This window comes from Schistocerca cancellata, chromosome 2, assembly GCF_023864275.1.
Source record: "Schistocerca cancellata isolate TAMUIC-IGC-003103 chromosome 2, iqSchCanc2.1, whole genome shotgun sequence".
NCBI lineage: Eukaryota > Metazoa > Arthropoda > Insecta > Orthoptera > Acrididae > Schistocerca > Schistocerca cancellata.
Window position 1 is genome coordinate 2,070,831 of NC_064627.1, and position 16,166 is coordinate 2,086,996.

Consider the following 16,166-nt stretch of genomic DNA (forward strand, 5'->3'; position numbering starts at 1 on the left):
CAGCCGACTTAACTCCATGGGTCTATTGCTGCCTCGGGCACCTTATGGCCGTTCTGCTGTGAGTCTAGATTATCGAATGGGACGAAAAACTGATAGTGAATTGTAACGTTCAGGGCCTCCTAATGACGATGGATCACTCAAATTGCGTCCCGATTCAATACATCGTCCTCCAGCCGACTTGACTCCATGGGTCTTCTGCTGCCTCGGGCACCTTACGGCCGTTCTGCTGTGAGTCTAGATTATCGAATGGGACGAAAAACTGATAGTGAATTGTAACGTTCAGGGCCTCCTAATGACGATGGATCACTCAAATTGCGTCCCGATTCAATACATCGTCCTCCAGCAGATTTGTCTCCATGGTTCGATTGCTGCCTCGGGCACCTTATGGCCGTTCTGCTGTGAGTCAAAGATTTTCGAATCGGACGAAAAACTGATAGTGAATTGTAACATTCAGGGCCACCTAATGACGATGGACCACGCAAATTGCGTCCCGATTCAATACATCGTCCTCCAGCCGAGTTGACTCCATGGGTCTATTGCTGCCTCGGGCACCTTATGGCCGTTCTGCTGTGAATCTAGATTATCGAATGGGACGAAAAACTGATAGTGAATTGTAACGTTCAGGGCCACCTAATGACGATGGATCACTCAAATTGCGTCCCGATTCAATACATCGTCCCCAGCCGACTTGTCTCCATGGGTCTATTGCTGCCTCGGGCACCTTATGGCCGTTCTTCTGTGAGTCTAGATTATCGAATGGGACGAAAAACTGATAGTGAATTGTAACGTTCAGGGCCACCTAATGACGATGGATCACTCAAATTGCGTCCCGATTCAATACATCGTCCTCCAGCAGACTTGTCTCCATGGGTCGATTGCAGCCTCGGGCACCTTATGGCCGTACTGGTGTGAGTCAAAGATTTTCGAATCGGACGAAAAACTGATAGCGATTTGTAACATTCAGGGCCACCTAATGACGATGGACCACACAAATTGCGTCCCGATTCAGTACATCGTCCACTAGCCGACTTGACTCCATGGGTCTATTGCTGCCTCGGGCACCTTATGGCCGTTCTGCTGTGAGTCTAGAGTATCGAATGGGACGAAAAACTGATAGTGAATTGTAACGTTCAGGGCCACCTAATGACGATGGATCTCTCAAATTGCGTCCCGATTCAATACATCGTCCTCCAGCCGACTTAACTCCATGGGTCTATTGCTGCCTCGGGCACCTTATGGTCGTTCTGCTGTGAGTCTAGATTATCGAATGGGACGAAAAACTGATAGTGAATTGTAACGTTCAGGGCCTCCTAATGACGATGGATCACTCAAATTGCGTCCCGATTCAATACATCGTCCTCCAGCAGACTTGTCTCCATGGGTCTATTGCTGCCTCGGGCACCGTATGGCAGGCCTGCTGTGTCTCAAAGAATTTCGAATCGGACGAAAAACTGATAGTGAATTGTAACGTTCAGGGCCTCCTAATGCCGAAGGAACACTCAAATTGCGTCCCGATTCAATACATCGTCCTCCAGCAGACTTGTCTCCATGGGTCTATTGCTGCCTCGGGCACCTTATGGCCGTTCTGCTGTGAGTCAAAGATTTTCGAATCGGACGAAAAACTGATAGTGAATTGTAACATTCAGGGCCACCTAATGACGATGGACCACACAAATTGCGTCCCGATTCAGTACATCGTCCTGCAGCCGACCTGACTCCATGGGTCTATTGCTGCCTCAGGCACCTTATGGCCGTTCTGCTGTGAGTCTAGATTATCGAATGGGACGAAAAACTGATAGTGAATTGTAACGTTCAGGGCCACCTAATGACGATGGATCACTCAAATTGCGTCCCGATTCAATATATCGTCCTCCAGCAGACTTGTTTCCATGGGTCTATTGTTGCCTCGGGCACCTTATGGCCGTTCTGCTGTGAGTCAAAGATTTTCGAAACGGACGAAAAACTGATAGTAAATTGGAACGTTCGGGGCCTCCTAATGACGATGGAACACTCAAATTGCGTCCCGATTCAATACATCGTCCTCCAGCGGACTTGTTTCCATTGGTCTATTGCTGCCTCGGGCACCTTATGGCCGTTCTGCTGTGAATCTAGATTATCGAATGGGACGAAAAACTGGTAGTGAATTGTAACGTTCAGGGCCACCTAATGACGATGGATCACTCAAATTGCATCCCGATTCAATACATCGTCCTCCAGCCGACTTGTCTCCATGGGTCTATTGCTGCCTCGGGCACCTTATGGCCGTTCTGCTGTGAGTCTAGATTATCGAATGGGACGAAAAACTGATAGTGAATTGTAACTTTCAGGCCACCTAATGACGATGGATCACTCAAATTGCGTCCCGATTCAATACATCGTCCTCCAGCAGACTTGTCTCCATGGGTCGATTGCTGCCTCGGGCACCTTATGACCGTTCTGCTGTGAGTCAAAGATTTTCGAATCGGACGAAAAACCTGATAGTGATTTGTAACATTCAGTGCCACCTAATGACGATGGACCACACAAATTGCGTCCCGATTCAGTACATCGTCCACTAGCCGACTTGACTCCATGGGACTATTGCTGCCTCGGGCACCTTATGGCCGTTCTGCTGTGAGTCTAGATTATCGAATGGGATGAAAAACTGATAGTGAATTGTAACGTTCAGGGCCACCTAATGACGATGGATCACTCAAATAGCGTCCCGATTAAATACATCGTCCTCCAGCAGACTTGTCTCCATGGGTCTATTGATGCCTCGGGCACCTTATGGCCGTTCTGCTGTGAGTCAAAGATTTTCGAATCGGACGAAAAACTCATAGTGAATTGTAACGTTCAGGGCCACCTAATGACGATGGACCACTCAAATTGCGTCCCGATTCAATACATCGTCCTCCAGCAGACTTGTCTCCATGCGTCTATTGCTGCCTCGGGCACCTTATGGCTGTTCTGCTTTGAGTCAAAGATTTTCGAATCGGACGAAAAACTGATAGTGAATTGTAACGTTCAGGGCCACCTAATGACGATGGATCACTCAAATTGCGTCCCGATTCAATACATCGTCCTCCAGCCGACTTGACTACATGGGTCTATTGCTGCCTCGGGCACCTTATGGCCGTTCTGCAGTGAGTCTAGATTATCGAATGGGACGAAAAACTGATAGTGAATTGTAACGTTCAGGGCCACCTAATAGCGATGGATCTCTCAAATTGCGTCCCGATTCAATACATCGTCCTCCAGCCGACTTAACTCCATGGGTCTATTGCTGCCTCGGGCACCTTATGGCCGTTCTGCTGTGAGTCTAGATTATCGAATGGGACGAAAAACTGATAGTGAATTGTAACGTTCAGGGCCTCCTAATGACGATGGATCACTCAAATTGCGTCCCGATTCAATACATCGTCCTCCAGCCGACTTGACTCCATGGGTCTTCTGCTGCCTCGGGCACCTTACGGCCGTTCTGCTGTGAGTCTAGATTATCGAATGGGACGAAAAACTGATAGTGAATTGTAACGTTCAGGGCCTCCTAATGACGATGGATCACTCAAATTGCGTCCCGATTCAATACATCGTCCTCCAGCAGATTTGTCTCCATGGTTCGATTGCTGCCTCGGGCACCTTATGGCCGTTCTGCTGTGAGTCAAAGATTTTCGAATCGGACGAAAAACTGATAGTGAATTGTAACATTCAGGGCCACCTAATGACGATGGACCACGCAAATTGCGTCCCGATTCAATACATCGTCCTCCAGCCGAGTTGACTCCATGGGTCTATTGCTGCCTCGGGCACCTTATGGCCGTTCTGCTGTGAATCTAGATTATCGAATGGGACGAAAAACTGATAGTGAATTGTAACGTTCAGGGCCACCTAATGACGATGGATCACTCAAATTGCGTCCCGATTCAATACATCGTCCCCAGCCGACTTGTCTCCATGGGTCTATTGCTGCCTCGGGCACCTTATGGCCGTTCTTCTGTGAGTCTAGATTATCGAATGGGACGAAAAACTGATAGTGAATTGTAACGTTCAGGGCCACCTAATGACGATGTATCACTCAAATTGCGTCCTCATTCAATACATCGTCCTCCAGCAGACTTGACTTCATGGGTCTATTGCTGCTTCGGGCACCTAATGGCCGTTCTGCTGTGACTCAAAGATTTTCGAATCGGACGAAAAACTGATAGTGAATTGTAACTTTCAGGGCCACCTAATGACGATGGATCACTCAAATTGCGTCCCGATTCAATACATCGTCCTCCAGCAGACTTGTCTCCATGGGTTGATTGCAGCCTCGGGCACCTTATGGCCGTACTGGTGTGAGTCAAAGATTTTCGAATCGGACGAAAAACTGATAGCGATTTGTAACATTCAGGGCCACCTAATGACGATGGACCACACAAATTGCGTCCCGATTCAGTACATCGTCCACTAGCCGACTTGACTCCATGGGTCTATTGCTGCCTCGGGCACCTTATGGCCGTTCTGCTGTGAGTCTAGAGTATCGAATGGGACGAAAAACTGATAGTGAATTATAACGTTCAGGGCCACCTAATGACGATGGATCTCTCAAATTGCGTCCCGATTCAATACATCGTCCTCCAGCCGACTTAACTCCATGGGTCTATTGCTGCCTCGGGCACCTTATGGCAGGCCTGCTGTGACTCAAAGAATTTCGAATCGGACGAAAAACTGATAGTGAATTGTAACGTTCAGGGCCTCCTAATGCCGAAGGAACACTCAAATTGCGTCCCGATTCAATACATCGTCCTCCAGCAGACTTGTCTCCATGGGTCTATTGCTGCCTCGGGCACCTTATGGCCGTTCTGCTGTGAGTCAAAGATTTTCGAATCGGACGAAAAACTGATAGTGAATTGTAACATTCAGGGCCACCTAATGACGATGGACCACACAAATTGCGTCCCGATTCAGTACATCGTCCTGCAGCCGACCTGACTCCATGGGTCTATTGCTGCCTCAGGCACCTTATGGCCGTTCTGCTGTGAGTCTAGATTATCGAATGGGACGAAAAACTGATAGTGAATTGTAACGTTCAGGGCCACCTAATGACGATGGATCACTCAAATTGCGTCCCGATTCAATATATCGTCCTCCAGCAGACTTGTTTCCATGGGTCTATTGTTGCCTCGGGCACCTTATGGCCGTTCTGCTGTGAGTCAAAGATTTTCGAAACGGACGAAAAACTGATAGTAAATTGGAACGTTCGGGGCCTCCTAATGACGATGGAACACTCAAATTGCGTCCCGATTCAATACATCGTCCTCCAGCGGACTTGTTTCCATTGGTCTATTGCTGCCTCGGGCACCTTATGGCCGTTCTGCTGTGAATCTAGATTATCGAATGGGACGAAAAACTGGTAGTGAATTGTAACGTTCAGGGCCACCTAATGACGATGGATCACTCAAATTGCGTCCCGATTCAATACATCGTCCTCCAGCCGACTTGTCTCCATGGGTCTATTGCTGCCTCGGGCACCTTATGGCCGTTCTGCTGTGAGTCTAGATTATCGAATGGGACGAAAAACTGATAGTGAATTGTAACTTTCAGGCCACCTAATGACGATGGATCACTCAAATTGCGTCCCGATTCAATACATCGTCCTCCAGCAGACTTGTCTCCATGGGTCGATTGCTGCCTCGGGCACCTTATGACCGTTCTGCTGTGAGTCAAAGATTTTCGAATCGGACGAAAAACCTGATAGTGATTTGTAACATTCAGTGCCACCTAATGACGATGGACCACACAAATTGCGTCCCGATTCAGTACATCGTCCACTAGCCGACTTGACTCCATGGGACTATTGCTGCCTCGGGCACCTTATGGCCGTTCTGCTGTGAGTCTAGATTATCGAATGGGATGAAAAACTGATAGTGAATTGTAACGTTCAGGGCCACCTAATGACGATGGATCACTCAAATTGCGTCCCGATTAAATACATCGTCCTCCAGCAGACTTGTCTCCATGGGTCTATTGATGCCTCGGGCACCTTATGGCCGTTCTGCTGTGAGTCAAAGATTTTCGAATCGGACGAAAAACTCATAGTGAATTGTAACGTTCAGGGCCACCTAATGACGATGGACCACTCAAATTGCGTCCCGATTCAATACATCGTCCCCAGCCGACTTGTCTCCATGGGTCTATTGCTGCCTCGGGCACCTTATGGCCGTTCTGCTGTGAGTCTAGTTTCTCGAATGGGACGAAAAACTGAAAGTGAATTGTAACGTTCAGGGCCACCTAATGACGATGGATCACTCAAATTGCGACCTGATTCAATACATCGTCCTCTAGCAGACTTGACTTCATGGGTCTATTGCTGCCTCGGGCTCCTAATGGCCGTTCTGCTGTGAGTCAAATATTTTCGAATCGGACGAAAAACTGATAGTGAATTGTAACGTTCAGGGCCACCTAATGACGATGGATCACTCAAATTGCGTCCCGATTCAATACATCGTCCTCCAGCCGAGTTGACTCCATGGGTCTATTGCTGCCTCGGGCACCTTATGGCCTTAGGGCTGTGAGTCAAAGATTTTCGAATCGGACGAAAAACTGATAGTGAATTGTAACTTTCAGGGCCACCTAATGACGATGGATCACTCAAATTGCGTCCCGATTCAATACATCGTCCACCAGCCGACTTGTCTCCATGGGTCTATTGCTGCCTCGGGCACCTTATGGCAGGCCTGCTGTGACTCAAAGAATTTCGAATCGGACGAAAAACTGATAGTGAATTGTAACGTTCAGGGCCTCCTAATGCCGAAGGAACACTCAAATTGCGTCCCGATTCAATACATCGTCCTCCAGCAGACTTGTCTCCATGGGTCTATTGCTGCCTCGGGCACCTTATGGCCGTTCTGCTGTGAGTCAAAGATTTTCGAATCGGACGAAAAACTGATAGTGAATTGTAACATTCAGGGCCACCTAATGACGATGGACCACACAAATTGAGTACCGATTCAGTACATCGTCCTGCAGCCGACCTGACTCCATGGGTCTATTGCTGCCTCAGGCACCTTATGGCCGTTCTGCTGTGAGTCTAGATTATCGAATGGGACGAAAAACTGATAGTGAATTGTAACGTTCAGGGCCACCTAATGACGATGGATCACTCAAATTGCGTCCCGATTCAATATATCGTCCTCCAGCAGACTTGTTTCCATGGGTCTATTGTTGCCTCGGGCACCTTATGGCCGTTCTGCTGTTAGTCAATGATTTTCGAAACGGACGAAAAACTGATAGTAAATTGGAACGTTCGGGGCCTCCTAATGACGATGGAACACTCAAATTGCGTCCCGATTCAATACATCGTCCTCCAGCGGACTTGTTTCCATTGGTCTATTGCTGCCTCGGGCATCTTATGGCCGTTCTGCTGTGAATCTAGATTATCGAATGGGACGAAAAACTGATAGTGAATTGTAACTTTCAGGGCCACCTAATGACGATGGATCACTCAAATTGCGTCCCGATTCAATACATCGTACTCCAGCAGACTTGTCTCCATGGGTCGATTGCAGCCTCGGGCACCTTATGGCCGTACTGGTGTGAGTCAAAGATTTTCGAATCGGACGAAAAACTGATAGCGATTTGTAACATTCAGGGCCACCTAATGACGATGGACCACACAAATTGCGTCCCGATTCAGTACATCGTCCACTAGCCGACTTGACTCCATGGGTCTATTGCTGCCTCGGGCACCTTATGGCCGTTCTGCTGTGAGTCTAGAGTATCGAATGGGACGAAAAACTGATAGTGAATTATAACGTTCAGGGCCACCTAATGACGATGGATCTCTCAAATTGCGTCCCGATTCAATACATCGTCCTCCAGCCGACTTAACTCCATGGGTCTATTGCTGCCTCGGGCACCTTATGGCAGGCCTGCTGTGACTCAAAGAATTTCGAATCGGACGAAAAACTGATAGTGAATTGTAACGTTCAGGGCCTCCTAATGCCGAAGGAACACTCAAATTGCGTCCCGATTCAATACATCGTCCTCCAGCAGACTTGTCTCCATGGGTCTATTGCTGCCTCGGGCACCTTATGGCCGTTCTGCTGTGAGTCAAAGATTTTCGAATCGGACGAAAAACTGATAGTGAATTGTAACATTCAGGGCCACCTAATGACGATGGACCACACAAATTGCGTCCCGATTCAGTACATCGTCCTGCAGCCGACCTGACTCCATGGGTCTATTGCTGCCTCAGGCACCTTATGGCCGTTCTGCTGTGAGTCTAGATTATCGAATGGGACGAAAAACTGATAGTGAATTGTAACGTTCAGGGCCACCTAATGCCGATGGATCACTCAAATTGCGTCCCGATTCAATATATCGTCCTCCAGCAGACTTGTTTCCATGGGTCTATTGTTGCCTCGGGCACCTTATGGCCGTTCTGCTGTGAGTCAAAGATTTTCGAAACGGACGAAAAACTGATAGTAAATTGGAACGTTCGGGGCCTCCTAATGACGATGGAACACTCAAATTGCGTCCCGATTCAATACATCGTCCTCCAGCGGACTTGTTTCCATTGGTCTATTGCTGCCTCGGGCACCTTATGGCCGTTCTGCTGTGAATCTAGATTATCGAATGGGACGAAAAACTGGTAGTGAATTGTAACGTTCAGGGCCACCTAATGACGATGGATCACTCAAATTGCGTCCCGATTCAATACATCGTCCTCCAGCCGACTTGTCTCCATGGGTCTATTGCTGCCTCGGGCACCTTATGGCCGTTCTGCTGTGAGTCTAGATTATCGAATGGGACGAAAAACTGATAGTGAATTGTAACTTTCAGGCCACCTAATGACGATGGATCACTCAAATTGCGTCCCGATTCAATACATCGTCCTCCAGCAGACTTGTCTCCATGGGTCGATTGCTGCCTCGGGCACCTTATGACCGTTCTGCTGTGAGTCAAAGATTTTCGAATCGGACGAAAAACCTGATAGTGATTTGTAACATTCAGTGCCACCTAATGACGATGGACCACACAAATTGCGTCCCGATTCAGTACATCGTCCACTAGCCGACTTGACTCCATGGGACTATTGCTGCCTCGGGCACCTTATGGCCGTTCTGCTGTGAGTCTAGATTATCGAATGGGATGAAAAACTGATAGTGAATTGTAACGTTCAGGGCCACCTAATGACGATGGATCACTCAAATTGCGTCCCGATTAAATACATCGTCCTCCAGCAGACTTGTCTCCATGGGTCTATTGATGCCTCGGGCACCTTATGGCCGTTCTGCTGTGAGTCAAAGATTTTCGAATCGGACGAAAAACTCATAGTGAATTGTAACGTTCAGGGCCACCTAATGACGATGGACCACTCAAATTGCGTCCCGATTCAATACATCGTCCCCAGCCGACTTGTCTCCATGGGTCTATTGCTGCCTCGGGCACCTTATGGCCGTTCTGCTGTGAGTCTAGTTTCTCGAATGGGACGAAAAACTGAAAGTGAATTGTAACGTTCAGGGCCACCTAATGACGATGGATCACTCAAATTGCGACCTGATTCAATACATCGTCCTCTAGCAGACTTGACTTCATGGGTCTATTGCTGCCTCGGGCTCCTAATGGCCGTTCTGCTGTGAGTCAAATATTTTCGAATCGGACGAAAAACTGATAGTGAATTGTAACGTTCAGGGCCACCTAATGACGATGGATCACTCAAATTGCGTCCCGATTCAATACATCGTCCTCCAGCCGAGTTGACTCCATGGGTCTATTGCTGCCTCGGGCACCTTATGGCCTTAGGGCTGTGAGTCAAAGATTTTCGAATCGGACGAAAAACTGATAGTGAATTGTAACTTTCAGGGCCACCTAATGACGATGGATCACTCAAATTGCGTCCCGATTCAATACATCGTCCACCAGCCGACTTGTCTCCATGGGTCTATTGCTGCCTCGGGCACCTTATGGCAGGCCTGCTGTGACTCAAAGAATTTCGAATCGGACGAAAAACTGATAGTGAATTGTAACGTTCAGGGCCTCCTAATGCCGAAGGAACACTCAAATTGCGTCCCGATTCAATACATCGTCCTCCAGCAGACTTGTCTCCATGGGTCTATTGCTGCCTCGGGCACCTTATGGCCGTTCTGCTGTGAGTCAAAGATTTTCGAATCGGACGAAAAACTGATAGTGAATTGTAACATTCAGGGCCACCTAATGACGATGGACCACACAAATTGAGTACCGATTCAGTACATCGTCCTGCAGCCGACCTGACTCCATGGGTCTATTGCTGCCTCAGGCACCTTATGGCCGTTCTGCTGTGAGTCTAGATTATCGAATGGGACGAAAAACTGATAGTGAATTGTAACGTTCAGGGCCACCTAATGACGATGGATCACTCAAATTGCGTCCCGATTCAATATATCGTCCTCCAGCAGACTTGTTTCCATGGGTCTATTGTTGCCTCGGGCACCTTATGGCCGTTCTGCTGTTAGTCAATGATTTTCGAAACGGACGAAAAACTGATAGTAAATTGGAACGTTCGGGGCCTCCTAATGACGATGGAACACTCAAATTGCGTCCCGATTCAATACATCGTCCTCCAGCGGACTTGTTTCCATTGGTCTATTGCTGCCTCGGGCATCTTATGGCCGTTCTGCTGTGAATCTAGATTATCGAATGGGACGAAAAACTGATAGTGAATTGTAACTTTCAGGGCCACCTAATGACGATGGATCACTCAAATTGCGTCCCGATTCAATACATCGTCCTCCAGCAGACTTGTCTCCATGGGTCGATTGCTGCCTCGGGCACCTTATGACCGTTCTGCTGTGAGTCAAAGATTTTCGAATCGGACGAAAAACCTGATAGTGATTTGTAACATTCAGTGCCACCTAATGACGATGGACCACACAAATTGCGTCCCGATTCAGTACATCGTCCACTAGCCGACTTGACTCCATGGGACTATTGCTGCCTCGGGAACCTTATGGCCGTTCTGCTGTGAGTCTAGATTATCGAATGGGATGAAAAACTGATAGTGAATTGTAACGTTCAGGGCCACCTAATGACGATGGATCACTCAAATTGCGTCCCGATTAAATACATCGTCCTCCAGCAGACTTGTCTCCATGGGTCTATTGCTGCCTCGGGCACCTTATGGCCGTTCTGCTGTGAGTCAAAGATTTTCGAATCGGACGAAAAACTGATAGTGAATTGTAGCGTTCAGGGCCACCTAATGACGATGGACCACTCAAATTGCGTCCCGATTCAATACATCGTCCCCAGCCGACTTGTCTCCATGGGTCTATTGCTGCCTCGGGCACCTTATGGCCGTTCTGCTGTGAGTCTAGTTTCTCGAATGGGACGAAAAACTGAAAGTGAATTGTAACGTTCAGGGCCACCTAATGACGATGGATCACTCAAATTGCGTCCTGATTCAATACATCGTCCTCCAGCAGACTTGACTTCATGGGTCTATTGCTGCCTCGGTCTCCTAATGGCCGTTCTGCTGTGAGTCAAATATTTTCGAATCGGACGAAAAACTGATAGTGAATTGTAACTTTCAGGACCACCTAATGACGATGGATCACTCAAATTGCGTCCCGATTCAATACATCGTCCTCCAGCCGAGTTGACTCCATGGGTCTATTGCTGCCTCGGGCACCTTATGGCCTTATGGCTGTGAGTCAAAGATTTTCGATCCGGACGAAAAACTGATAGTGAATTGTAACTTTCAGGGCCACCTAATGACGATGGATCACTCAAATTGCGTCCCGATTCAATACATCGTCCACCAGCCGACTTGTCTCCATGGGTCTATTGCTGCCTCGGGCACCTTATGGCCGTTCTGTTGTGAGTCTAGATTATCGAATGGGACGAAAAACTGATAGTGAATTGTAACGTTCAGGGCCTCCTAATGACGATGGATCACTGAAATTGCGTCCCGATTCAATACATCGTCCTCCAGCAGACTTGTCTCCATGGGTCTATTGCTGCCTCGGGCACCTTACGGCAGGCCTGCTGTGACTCAAAGATTTTCGAATCGGACGAAAAACTGATAGTGAATTGTAACGTTCAGGGCCTCCTAATGACGATGGAACACTCAAATTGCGTCCCGTTTCAATACATCGTCCTCCAGCAGCCTTGTCTCCATGCGTCTATTGCTGCCTCGGGCACCTTATGGCTGTTCTGCTTTGAGTCAAAGATTTTCGAATCGGACGAAAAACTGATAGTGAATTGTAACGTTCAGGGCCACCTAATGACGATGGATCACTCAAATTGCGTCCCGATTCAATACATCGTCCTCCAGCCGACTTGACTACATGGGTCTATTGCTGCCTCAGGCACCTTATGGCCGTTCTGCCTTGAGTCTAGATTATCGAATGGGACGAAAAACTGATAGTGAATTGTAACGTTCAGGGCCTCCTAATGACGATGGATCACTCAAATTGCGTCCCGATTCAATACATCGTCCTCCAGCAGATTTGTCTCCATGGGTCGATTGCTGCCTCGGGCACCTTATGGCCGTTCAGCTGTGAGTCAAAGATTTTCGAATCGAACGAAAAACTGATAGTGAATTGTAACATTCAGGGCCACCTAATGACGATGGACCACGCAAATTGCGTCCCGATTCAATACATCGTCCTGCAGCCGACCTGACTCCATGGGTCTATTGCTGCCTCAGGCACCTTATGGCCGTTCTGCTGTGAGTCTAGATTATCAAATGGGACGAAAAACTGATAGTGAATTGTAACGTTCAGGGCCACCTAATGACGATGGATCACTCAAATTACGTCCCGATTCAATATATCGTCCTCCAGCAGACTTGTTTCCATGGGTCTATTGTTGTCTCGGGCACCTTATGGCCGTTCTGCTGTGAGTCAAAGATTTTCGAAACGGACCAAAAACTGATAGTAAATTGGAACGTTCAGGGCCTCCTAATGACGATGGAACACTCAAATTGCGTCCCGATTCAATACATCGTCCTCCAGTGACTTGTTTCCATTGGTCTATTGCTGCCTTGGGCACCTTATGGCCGTTCTGCTGTGAATCTAGATTATCGAATGGGACGAAAAACTGGTTGTGTATTGTAACGTTCAGGGCCACCTAATGACGATTGATCACTCAAATTGCGTCCCGATTCAATACATCGTCCTCCAGCCGACTTGTCTCCATGGGTCTATTGCTGCCTCGGGCACCTTATGGCCGTTCTGCTGTGAGTCTAGATTATCGAATGGGACGAAAAACTGATAGTGAATTGTAACGTTCAGGGCCTCCTAATGACGATGGATCACTCAAATTGCGTCCCGATTCAATGCATCGTCCTCCAGCATACTTGTCTCCATGGGTCGATTGCTGCCTCGGGCACCTAATGGCCGTTCTGCTGTGAGTCAAAGATTTTCGAATCGGACGAAAAACTGATAGTGAATTGTAACATTCAGGGCCACCTAATAACGATGGACCACGCAAATTGCGTCCCGATTCAATACATCATCCTCCAGCCGAGTTTACTCCATGGGTCTATTACTGCCTCGGGCACCTTATGGCCGTTCTGTTGTGAATCTAGATTATCGAATGGGACGAAAAACTGATAGTGAATTGTAACGTTCAGGGCCACCTAATGACAATGGATCACTCAAATTGCGTCCCGATTCAATACATCGTCCTCCAGCAGACTTGACTTCATGGGTCTATTGCTGCCTCTGGCACCTTATGGCCGTTCTGCTGTGAGTCAAAGATTTTCGAATCGGACGAAAAACTGATAGTGAATTGTAACGTTCAGGGCCTCCTAATGTCGATGGATCACTCAAATTGCGTCCCTATACAATACATCGTCCTCCAGCCGACTTGACTCCATGGGTCTATTGCTGCCTCGGGCACCTTATGGCCGTTCTGCTGTGAGTCTAGATTATCGAATGGGACGAAAAACTGATAGTGAATTGTAACGTTGAGGGCCTCCTAATGACGATGGATCACTCAAATTGCGTCCCGATTCAATACATCGTCCTCCAGCAGACTTGTCTCCATGGGTCGATTGCTGCCTCGGGCACCTAATGGCCGTTCTGCTGTGAGTCAAAGATTTTCGAATCGGACGAAAAACTGATAGTCAATTGTAACTTTCAGGGCCACCTAATGACGATGGATCACTCAAATTGCGTCCCGATTCAATACATCGTCCTCCAGCAGACTTGACTTCATGGGTCTATTGCTGCTTCTGGCACCTTATGGCCGTTCTGCTGTGAGTCAAAGATTTTCGAATCGGACGAAAAACTGATAGTGAATTGTAACTTTCAGGGCCACCTAATGACGATGGATCACTCAAATTGCGTCCCGATTCAATACATCGTCCTCCAGCAGACTTGTCTCCATGGGTCGATTGCTGCCTCGGGCACCTTATGGCCGTTCTGCTGTGAGTCAAAGATTTTCGAATCGGACGAAAAACTGATAGTGATTTGTAACATTCAGGGCCACCTAATGACGATGGGCCACACAAATTGCGTCCCGATTCAGTACATCGTCCACTAGCCGACTTGACTCCATGGGACTATTGCTGCCTCGGGCACCTTATGGCCGTTCTGCTGTGAGTCTAGATTATAGAATGGGATGAAAAACTGATAGTGAATTGTAACGTTCAGGGCCACCTAATGACGATGGATCACTCAAATTGCGTCCCGATTCAATACATCGTCCTCCAGCAGACTTGTCTCCATGGGTCGATTGCTGCCTCGGGCACCTTATGGCCGTTCTGCTGTGAGTCAAAGATTTTCGAATCGGACGAAAAACTGATAGTGATTTGTAACATTCAGGGCCACCTAATGACGATGGACCACACAAATCGCGTCCCGATTCAGTACATCGTCCACTAGCCGACTTGACTCCATGGGACTATTGCTGCCTCGGGCACCTTATGGCCATTCTGCTGTGAGTCTAGATTATAGAATGGGATGAAAAACTGATAGTGAATTGTAACGTTCAGGGCCACCTAATGACGATGGATCACTCAAATTGCGTCCCGATTCAATACATCGTCCTCCAGCAGACTTGTCTCCATGGGTCTATTGCAGCCTCGGCAACCTAATGGCAGGCCTGCTGTGACTCAAAGATTTTCGAATCGGACGAAAAACTGATAGTGAATTGTAACGTTCAGGGCCTCCTAATGACGATAGAACACTCAAATTGCGTCCCGATTCAATACATCGTCCTCCAGCAGACATGTCTCCATGCGTCTATTGCTGCCTCGGGCACCTTATGGCCGTTCTGCTGTGAGTCAAAGATTTTCGAATCGGACGAAAAACTGATATTGAATTGTAACGTTCAGGGCCACCTAATGACGATGGATCACTCAAATTGCGTCCCGATTCAATACATCGTCCTCCAGCCGATTTGACTCCATGGGTCTATTGCTGCCTCGGGCACCTTATGGCCGTTCTGCTGTGAGTCTAGATTACCGAATGGGACAAAAAACTGATAGTGAATTGTAACGTTCAGGGCCTCCTAATGACGATGGATCACTCAAATTGCGTCCCGATTCAATACATCGTCCTCCAGCAGACTTGTCTCCATGGGTCTATTGCTGCCTCGGGCACCTTATGGCCGTTCTGCTGTGAGTCTAGATTATCGAATGGGACGAAAAACTGATAGTGAATTGTAACGTTCAGGGCCTCCTAATGACGATGGATCACTCAAATTGCGTCCCTATACAATACATCGTCCTCCAGCCGACTTGACTCCATGGGTCAATTGCTGCCTCGGGCACCTTATGGCCGTTCTGCTGTGAGTCTAGATTATCGAAAGAGACGAAAAACTGATAGTGAATTGTAACGTTCAGGGCCTCCTAATGACGATGGACCTCTCAAATTGCGTCCTGATTCAATACATCGTCCTCCAGCAGACTTGTCTCCATGGGTCGATTGCTGCCTCGGGCACCTTATGACCGTTCTGCTGTGAGTCAAAGATTTTCGAATCGGACGAAAAACCTGATAGTGATTTGTAACATTCAGTGCCACCTAATGACGATGGACCACACAAATTGCGTCCCGATTCAGTACATCGTCCACTAGCCGACTTGACTCCATGGGACTATTGCTGCCTCGGGAACCTTATGGCCGTTCTGCTGTGAGTCTAGATTATCGAATGGGATGAAAAACTGATAGTGAATTGTAACGTTCAGGGCCACCTAATGACGATGGATCACTCAA